The sequence below is a fragment of the Haemaphysalis longicornis genome, unplaced genomic scaffold (assembly GCF_048455015.1).
Source record: "Haemaphysalis longicornis isolate Haplotype H1 unplaced genomic scaffold, Haemaphysalis longicornis Haplotype H1 scaffold_3, whole genome shotgun sequence".
Lineage (NCBI taxonomy): Eukaryota > Metazoa > Arthropoda > Arachnida > Ixodida > Ixodidae > Haemaphysalis > Haemaphysalis longicornis.
The window spans coordinates 90,102,924-90,113,455 of NW_027526335.1; positions in this window are offsets into that span (position 1 = coordinate 90,102,924).

Here is a 10,532-nt window from a genome sequence, read left to right on the forward strand (position 1 = left end):
GTTTGCCCGGTGGGTCGACTCTCGGGCACGCTGATGGGCAGCTTCGTTGCCAGACATAGCGGAGTGGGCTGGAGCCCGAATAATCCGTACGGGATGTCGAGGAGAATGTACGAGCAGAAGTTTTCGGGCAGGTCGTTGCAGCCGCTGGGTAAGGTTCTACAGGCTTGTTGGCTGTCTGTGATTATTATTTCTGCCGAAGTTTGTGCAATTTCCGTCTGCAATCAATACAGGGTCGTCTACGGTGGGAGTACGAGTACAGAAAACGACTGTACCTCTTGTTTTATGAACACAATCGCGAAATATATTACAGTCAACTCCCGTTCATACAAACTTGATCGGTACCGCTCAATTTCCCAAATTCACTGAACTTCTAATTAAATAAAAAGCGCAATAACATCATTGCCATCGGCCCATTCTTGATTTTGTTCGGAATCTCGATTTTCGCCGGCAGTTCAAGTGTGCGACGCGGTTTGACGTGATAGTTCATACTTATCGCTAAATTCGAATCCTGAAGCGCCCACCATGGAAACATCTGACACGGAGTTCTGCGCAACAAAGAAGGTTGTGGGCATGAAAAAGGGCCCATCTCCCCGCGAGGGGGACTCGAGTAAATGCGTCGCATAGAGGGTGGGTGTATTGCGTTAACGTTTAGTGTTTGGGGAGCTGGTGGTAGTGAATGCGTTGTATCAGCAGCTTCTTGACGTAGTTTGAATGAGTCAAGGATATACGGCGCATTCGTAGCCTTTCATTCTGTGTCGGTTTTGTGGCGCAGTGGGAAGAGCACCATGTACCTCGCGTTCCGCCCACAGGTAGTGAATGCGTTGTATCAGCAGCTTCTTGATGTAGTTTTAATGAGTCAAGGATATAAGGCGCGTTCGTAGCCTTCCATTCTGTGTCGGCTTTGTGGCGCAGTGGGTAGAGCACCATGTACCTTGCGTTCCGCCCGCAGGGTCGTGGGATCGAAACCAGGCGCCGATAAGTATTATTTTTTTATATAGTGTAGGGGGAGGGGTGCGGACCTGTTGTTGAGAGCGAGGAGGGTAGCGTGATGCGGGAGAGGAGGAGTGGGGGAGAGGGCGCGCTTGCGCGCTGAGCTGTTGCGGACGCACGGCGGACGCTACATGTGAGTTAAAGAAATGCTCTGCATTTAAAAAGAGACAAGGGTGAGCTGGCGCGATTCTCAGCTGAACTGCCGCTTTACGACTGTGCGCTGCCTCAGTTGCAATGGCACCGACATAGTGCAGAGCACGGCGGTGCTTTGGCACTTCAAAATTTTGAATTTTATAGAAATATTACGGTCACCTTGATGTTTTTCTTCGAAATACCTTCCAACTAACCAATATATTGGGTTTCAGCTTCGAATCATCGAACGATTTATTCGTGTGTTTTGCATGTAAAATTGTCCGCACCAGAACAGCACTTGCAATTAGCCAAAAATCCAAATAAAGAGAGTCGAATTGTTGAGATTCGACTATATATAGGAATAAATTTAGAATTAGGTCTAAGGAATTGATGTGCATATCTCTTCATTCAATTAAGGTACAGTAAGTAACCATACGTAACTTTCGATGATTATCTACCAATACAGCTTCGTTTGCCTTCCATCTCCACAGTAGTGGAAGGGTTCTAAATTGTTTGGCCATTTGTTTCTTGCACCGTTCTTATCCAGGAACTGTTAGAAATCAACGTCAAGATATGTCACATGCGTTTTCCTGCGAGTATACAGGCATGGCCATGGAGAACTATATCAGAAACTCTTGCACGGAGTGCAGGTTTGAATATACAGAACCATTTTGTTTAGTATATTGTGAGTGACGCGAAGAACCACAGAAATACTCCTTTTTTTTTAAACAGCGGGGAAGAGAAAGCATTTAGTCATTCAGTCCTTTGGAGGGACTCTGCAGCACTTCCGATAAACGGTTTCGCTCTTTTCTTCGCGTCTGGAAGCAGGGCGAAAGTTAAACTTGTCGTAGCAGATAAACCTTCCGTTTCTGCTTTGCTTTTGTGGCTTTCTTTTTATTGCGGCTATCGAATTAACTTATTGCTGCAACTTAAAGAAAGCCGGACCATAGCCTCTACACCGCTGCCATCACGCAATTCGAGCGGTCGAAGAGCTTGACCGAAAAAGAGAGGAAAATCTTTTCAGCAAGTTTTTATATTATCTTATGGGCCCAGAGCAGTAATGTTTGTCTGCGGTACTTCGCGACCACCTAATCTAAGTACTGGGTCTGTTTGTTGACTACGTTCTGGAAGCACTTAGGATTTCGAAAAAAGTTGAAAAACCTGTTGCAGGGCCCTTTAAATCCAAATGACGAGCAGCTTTGCAACAAAAAAAAAGAACACACAAGTCCTAGAATAGTCTACGTGCCGCCACGCTTTCGCCTTCAAAGCACGCAAGCAGACTTAATTGTCCAAAGCTACAGGCATCTGCGCATTCCAAAGTGACAACTGAAGAAATTGCGTAGGATGCTTAGAACTTTCCAAGAATGTGAAGGCGAAATCCTAGTCGGACCATCTGTTGTTGATAGCTGTTGGACTGTCTGTTGAGCTTAGCGGCCGCACCCGTTACCACTTGCCCACTCACTGGATAGCACACTCCGAGACTCGTTCTGCTCGCTCGCAGAAGCCTCCTTCCTGTTTGCCCCGGCGGTACCTCTACCTCTCCAGGTGGCTGGTAAAATCAAGCGTTGGACGGAAGCCCATCTGTTCGGGAAAAGGCACGACAAATTAACAATTAAAAACTGCCACCAACCATGAATGACCCGGAATGGCTGTTTTTGGTTTTTGTAAACATCCATGGTCGATATCAGTCTGTATAGTTGTCAGATGGCTGGTAATGCCATGCGGCAGCGGCCTACCCTTCTGTGGGCCTGCGCTTAATCGCCCTTTGTCACAGCTCTCCTCCAACACCCTTCTGGCTATAAAGGTTTTCTTTCTCAGCACGCTACGCTTTTTGAACTTTACTATTTTCTGTGCCTCACAACGCACGTGCATGAAATATACAGATCTAAAGCTTTCCCCTTAAAATGCATAAAACGGGCGTGTCTGCTAGTTCAAAGCAGGAACATTGGTGAAAAAGGGGCATAATGCAAACACCACCCCAGACCTCGTTTGTCTGAATAAAATGAAATGTAGTGAAATTATACACCGTAATCCTACTTAGGTCCGGCTACAGAAACGTTTCTTAGTTTTCGCAAGAGCTCCGATGAAAGACGTTGCAGCTTTATTTCGCAGAAATCAATGGCATATAACGTGGGAATAATACCTGTGGCCATCACTTTATTTTTGGGAATGGAAGAGAACGAATCAAGTAAGGAAGATCAGTAAGCCAAACTACAAAGAAACTGTTTTCATAGTGCTGCGGAGATAAGCTAGTGGTGAAAGTCTACAACATTATTACAGCTTCGGCGTCTCGCGGATCACGGTCTGTTAGCGTGGTCTCTTCTTTTTTCGAAATTATATGTCTAATTTACACCGTTCTTCGTATTTTGACTTTATTTATGCTTTGTGTTTTGCACTGAATGCTGGGATGGAGGCGGCCAGGCACATGTTTTCTGGTTCAATTCCGCAACCTCTTCGTCCGCTTGTTTTCCCGTTGCAATCGCGTGCAAGGTAGCGATTGTAAACGTTCGAAATACGGCAAGGAAACATATCCCATTGTTATCAACACAAACACAGTCTTACGAAAATAGAAGACTTCCTGCTTTTCTTCGGAGTGTAATTACACATTAGCAAGAAGAAAAAGCATAGAACTATTAAGAACGTCTCGTATTACTGTGGCGTATGTAGCACAACGTGGGTGTCCTCGCATTAAGGTAAAGCACGCGCCTCAGGTGTCTTGTTCAATGCCGTCGTGTTTGTTTCAGTGTCGTCAAAGGCGAATAAACAGGAAAAAAGGGAGCTTTTGGTTCCTCAAGGTTTGAATTCCGCTGCGGAATCGCTTCCCGAGAAATTTGACTCAAGAAACGAAAAATATCCAATGCTTTGTTTCCCCAAAACTTCAAAAAACACGTGTCATTGTTTGTTTTTCACGTGCGTCCCGACCTACAGAATGCAAATACGTTGATTGTATTGTCTTCCAAAGATCCGCCAGGTGGCCAATGCACTGTCTCTTTGATCCCAAAATTTTCATCACGACGACAGGCAGCAGCGATGATGATAGCGTCAATTGCCGTTTTAATTCACGTTGACATTTCATTGACAGTTGTTCAATTTTAGCACTTGATATCTTGGACATGCCTATGGCAGGTAGGGTGCGCAAGTTCTTATGTTTTTTTTTCCTCTCCACCACAAGGGCTCATTATTCTTGAGGCTACAAGTTCGACTATTGTTCAGCAAGCTAAATTCGCACATAGGCTGGAATAAAAGAGGGTGCAGGGTGATGCAAGAAACAAACGCTTACTTGTTTTCTCTACTGTCGCGAACCAGCGTACTGTATTTTCGCAACGGCTGGTCACTGCATTGCGCGATTGTTTCCTGTCAGCCGATGCCGGGCGTAACATACAGGCTATGCACGTTGGCTTCCGTCAAGGCTCCCTTATGCCACTTCCGCATTCGAATTTTGGGTTATTTTATAGTTAAAAGCGCTTGACTGATGTATTTAGTGTCTTTGTTTGTTTTGTCTTCAGAACAGAATAAAATTCGCGAGCACAACTCACTCCTGTATTTCAGAATAGTGCGCTTGCTCTGATATTTCATGCAGCTGCATAAACAAGCAACGTGGCACTAACAAAATAAAACATATCGCAAAAACAAGGGCAAAAGTTCCACTGGAGAAACTACAGGGGGAATTCATGATGTTCGTATTATCAGAGCCGTAATTTTGGAACAGGCGCATGTAGCATCTATCAAAGTAAGTGCACACATCGATTTAAGTTATAGGGGAATATAAAAGCTTTCTTCTGTATAGTACCGTGGAGCTCCAGCAGGCGTCAAAAGGAGAATGACAGTCTTCGGCATGGAAGTTAAAGCCCGAGAAGTGATTCGCGTTCTTCATTTGAAAGCGCACGATGTCATTGAGAATCATGCAAAGCTGGCGACGGTGAAATGTGACAAGGCACCCGATTACGGAACTCGTGAAATAACGCGAACAATCTGCGTGCCGTCGAAGATGTCTTCACGAGGAAGAACGGAGGGGTCGACCATCGCCCAGCAGGTAACCATAAATGGGTGTGAAGTGGAGAACAGGTGTCACAAATAGGCTCCTATACACTCTTCGTTCTGAGTACAAGAATATTAACAGGGAACGGTGCAGTGGTGGCGACAATCATTAAAGAACGCTAGCACGAATGCATACACGCGTATTTCTGTGTGCGTGCATAAAACAAAACCAACGGTGGCCATGGCAACACGCACACACGCCCACATACGCACACAATTACACACACGCATACATGCATACACGCATACACCCATACATGCATGCCCACAAGCACGCAGTGATGGTAGCCTTAAAGCAACATCAGCCGTCTTATAAAAACACCCGAGGGGCATATGTCAAGGCGTGAAGAAATGGTTCTTGGAAACTACGCAGAAAACCCACAGAAAAACCTAAAGTTTCTGATCCCGTTTCTTGAGCCGTACATGTAGATGCCGGGCTTCAATTCGGCCTCACGGCGTCGCACATGAATCATGCAAAGCGCGATATGCATAAGAAACCGGTTTATGTAAGGTTCATAAATACGGCGACGGAAACATTCGCGATCCGCTTATGTTGGCGTCTAATGCTCGGATTGAGATAGTAGCGGCAAAGCTGCTCACAGTAAAGCTTAGAGACCGTGCTTTTGTTTTAGCATGGCAGAGCGTAACGCGTGTGGCTGATATTGTGGAAGAGCGTCTTGAAATGGCTCTTTCAAAGAACAGGAGACTGCTTAGGAGAGAAAATTGCAGAACAGGTTGAACGTTATTTAGAAGATGCACGAGCAACGAAGCCGTCACCAGGAATTCATTCATTACGTAATGTAGCAGGACGTTTCCCCCCGTGCACCATATTGCCGCTTTTTATTTTACCCTTCTGTGCTGTAGCGGATGCGGGACTTTACAACATTTCCTTGCACAGCAACAATTAGTTACATTAAAGTTACTTCGGAAAGGTAAATTAAAACTTAGTTGCACATTCTGGCTTTTTATTTTAGTGTCATATCTGTACACATCACAAGAGCTTCTAAAGCGCATCTGACACCAAAAAATAGCCGTTTATTGGTCCCAAACAGCTAACACGAAAGGGAAATGGGCAGGGAAATCTGTGGGTCGGCGGCTGTGTTGGGTGTGCGTGCTAAAGGTTGCGTCTCCGCAAGAAAACCCTGTGTGCAGGGGTGCACCCTTTACAGGCCGCTTGCTTTGTTGTATCAGAGTGGTTGTACTATACAACGTCAGGGAAATCTGTGTTTCCCGGAATAAAACACTTTCGAGTTAAAAGGAAACCAATAATTGATGCAAATCACGTTGGTACCTGCATTCTCAAATGTTCATAAACGGCGACCTAATACCATTTATGGGAGTTGTGAGCTGAAAAAAATACACATGCCTTAAAATTAGGCAAAGCCAAGTTGCATCTTAATTTTGTTCCTGTGTACCAATACCGGTTGATTTTTTTTTTCGTTATTTCAGTGTCCTCACTTAGCACGTCACTATATTATAACATTTTGTTCTTTTGTCCTACGATTGCTTTCTCAGAATTGCAATATAAGAAAACAGTACTATACTTCCCAGTGTTTATTTATTAAGGTATTGTGTTCCGAGTTCTTTTTCAATGCATGCCGAGTACAATGCGAAGGAAAGTTTGACATCCACCTAAATTCACCGAACGGCTACAAAGGAAAGCTATACAGCTATCTCAGAAACTTCGGAACAGGACAAATTTTTCTTCAACTGCGAAGTTTCTGAGATGGCTGTATAGCTTTCCTTTGTAGCCGTTGGCTGAATTTAGGTGGATTTCAAACTTTACTTCCCAGAAACTTACTCCATCTTTGGGATTTCCCCTAAATCTGGTCGATTAACACCTGAGTACATTGTTTCTCTTTTTCTGTGCCTTGTTTTTGCGACCCGGAACTTTCGTGCCTCCTTTTATGGGGAACGAAATATTAAACTATTCTTGAACGGTTTTAAAACAGCGTATCTGATTACAGAGATTACAAAGATTACATTCGAAATACGTTGCCGGATTCAACTTTCATTACAGGTGATTACAGATGATATATCTGGGCATATTTACCACACAATTGGCTGCAGAAAATAACATTCAAAGTGGCAATAAAATACTTACAGATTGAACACCACAGTGTCCAAGGAAGCATCGCAGCGTCATCAGGTCTTTAATGCTTGCGGCAACTAAACTGCGGAGCGCTCAAAACCGTGAAACACGTGCGAATGATGCGTTCGACTTATACGCAAGCAAGTTACGGTATGATGCGGAATACCGAGTATTTCAGCCCAAGACCAGTAACATTAAAAGGACTTCATCGTGCATGGCTCTCCTCATCGTCTTCATACAAAGCATTAGCGGCGTTGTTTGACTACCTAAAAAAGCATGACGTCAACGCGATTATTAAAAGTAATACCGGCACCTTCTGGCTGCTTAAGTGAACTTTTCTCGCAAACTCAATGTTCACATTGTTTCTTTCTTTTTTCTCCTCTTTTCTCACCTCTTTCCTGTCCTGCTATTTTTCTCCTTCCTTCCCCCTTCCCCATTGCTTGATTTGATTGATTGTAGGATTTAACGCGCCGACGCAACGCAGGCGATGAGGCGCGCCGTAGTGGAGGGCTCCGGATTTATTTTGACCACATGGGAATTTTTAACGCCCCCTTCCCCAGCCGATTAGCATGTTTATGCTTACATGCCGGCAGAAATCTGTTTCCCGTTCTGGTAAGGAGTTCTCTCTAACTCTCTGTTTTTCACTCTTGCCATTATATGTGTGCGTGTGTGCACGCACACACGCGCGCGCACACACAGACACACACACACACGCACGCACGCACGCACGCACACGCACGCACACGCACGCGCACACGCACTCATGCACACACACACACACACACACACACACACACACACACACACACACACACACACACACACACACACACACAGAGAGAGAGAGAGAGAGAGAGAGAGAGACAGTCTAGAGGTTGCCGCCTCCGCCGTGTTGTGTAGGTTGTATTCCTGGTCCCGACAAATTATTTGGGTATTCCAAATCTTCCCAAAAAGGGTGCGCACACACCCACACGCTCGCACACACAAGCCCCACAATTAGAACTAAGACATATAGGGGCGCCGTTAAAGGCCTTCCTTGTCGAACCCGTATAATTCGTAGCTAATCTGACGCCTGTGTCAGCGCAATATTACGCATTTAAGAGCACACGTAATCCCGATCTTACGGCAACGAGTTCGAAGATAGCACCCTCAGAGCGGACATCCTTCAAGAGGCGTCACAGATGCACAAAATCCCACTCCGCACTGCTTCGGTCTTTGCCCAGCGCCCACGACACGGAAGGCAAGGACCTGTGCGCAGTAAACTGTAGTTTAGCCAGGCGTGCCGAGCAGCCTAAGTGATTAGTTCCAGCGCGTTTGCCACGCTCGGTGGGCGCGTGGCGGCGCAATCGCTCGGCGGCGTCTTGGAGTGATAATCTCACCACGCATAGGCACTACCCGGCCGACCGTTCAGTCCGCGTAACAAATGGTGTGTCGCGGAACACGAGGCGGCATCTGTTGCAGTCAGCCCCCATTGCTCCTCGCGGATGTCAGGCCAGTCCTCGTGGCCGACAGCCATTCATTATAAATCGCTCAATATCAGGAATGGCCGCCGACTCTCCCGGCGGTGACCAACACAGCCGCTTGCCTTCAGACTCAACCATCAATACTACACCGCTCCTGTCCCCTGTAGGAAAAATGGTCGCAACTAAAAATGACGCAAACGGCAAAAAAGAGCAAGTCAGAAAACAATACGGTTGAAAGAAAAAAAGTAGGCATCACAAAATGTAAAGATTTGGCGGGCGATTCTGTTGAATCTTAAATAAGCCATTTTTGAGCCCAGCACTAAGATATGTTAGATATCTCTTGAAGATTTACGAGCAGCGTCTAGTCGTGGGGACACTCGTTTTCCGCTGAGCCGTTGCTTAACCCGAGTGAAGGAGAATAAGATTTTATTAGCAGAGTTTCAGCGCTTCTTCGCCATTAGGGTCCCCCATCATACTGTGATTTGCCTAGAGTGCACCCCATAATTCAATCCAAATCTAATAGTAAGACGTCCTTGCATTTGTTGCTGGCTCCTGGAAGGAGTCGGGGGTGCTTCATCTTTGTTGAGTGACAGCTGGTTAGGGTTCCAGGTCATGTGATCTCGAGTTGAGCTTGTTTCGCTCAGATTTTGGCTATGTACGTCACAAGGCGAGTGGCCTTGAACAGAAATAGAGCTATCTTCTTTGGGTGCCATGTGAACGAACCGTTCCATCTCCTAACAGCCGCACCGTATCGTCTTTCACCGGAGCGAAGGCCTATGCTGACTAGGATGCTAAGGGGATGATTCAATTTTAATGCGCTCTGAGTCTGCATTATCGCCAGCCGGATTTCTTCGGTTATAGCACGCCTGTGTGACTACGGAAGCGTTATATAAATATCTTGCGTGGGGTTGCAGACGCAAGCACCTTTATTAATTCGCAGGGCCCGAGCAATGCGGTTAGTCGAAGATTTCGATCAGCGTATCACTTTTTATCTACCCAGACGGGACGAAACGTTTCGCCTGCGGCGACGTTGTGGTGAACCAGTCTAGCTACTGCTGACTACAGTAATACAAACGACTGGTACATAATGGCCGCTGAGGCTACGTGGACATCACTTTGCCGATTACATACTGGCTAAATTGGCAAATCAGAGCGTCCTTGACTATTCGGACAGAATCGGACTTAGTGATGGCGTGACGGCTCGAGGCTGCGAAACCAGAAAAGTAATTGGGCCGTTCGTGAAGCTGCCGTTGTCAGCAAGTATCAAGTCCCTGAAAACAAGCATTAAATCGTTTGAAAGTGCCCTTGAGCTGGAAGTCCACGTATCATCGAGCGCTGTGGACTGCAAATACTTTCGTGTTGCACGCAGCTTGCTGGGGTTCATATATTCCAATGGTAGACGACCCTTACGGAACTATGTACGCACGAAGCCATTTTGCTGCAGACCCCTTTAAAATAGACGAAACATCGCGGTTGTACGAGGGGCCATTAGGGGATTTGCTTCGGCATATGGATCACATACGTCATATCTATGACCAAGTTAGGGTGTGCCGTGTTCCAGGGGTAATTTTATCAGCAAAGGTGCAGTCGCGGACATGAGCGCTATCTACAATTGCATAAACGTAGGGGATTGCTTCGGAAAGTTTCTTGCTAAGGAATGTGACGCCGCTACCGTCGTACACCTTGTAGCCGGGGAATTGGAGACTAATGGTACGTGGGGTAGCAGCAAATAGTCGTAGCTTATGAGGCACCTAATAGAAAACGGTTCGAATGGCACATTTTAGTGAGTTATTCAGCTAGTATGCAAGATTTTGATT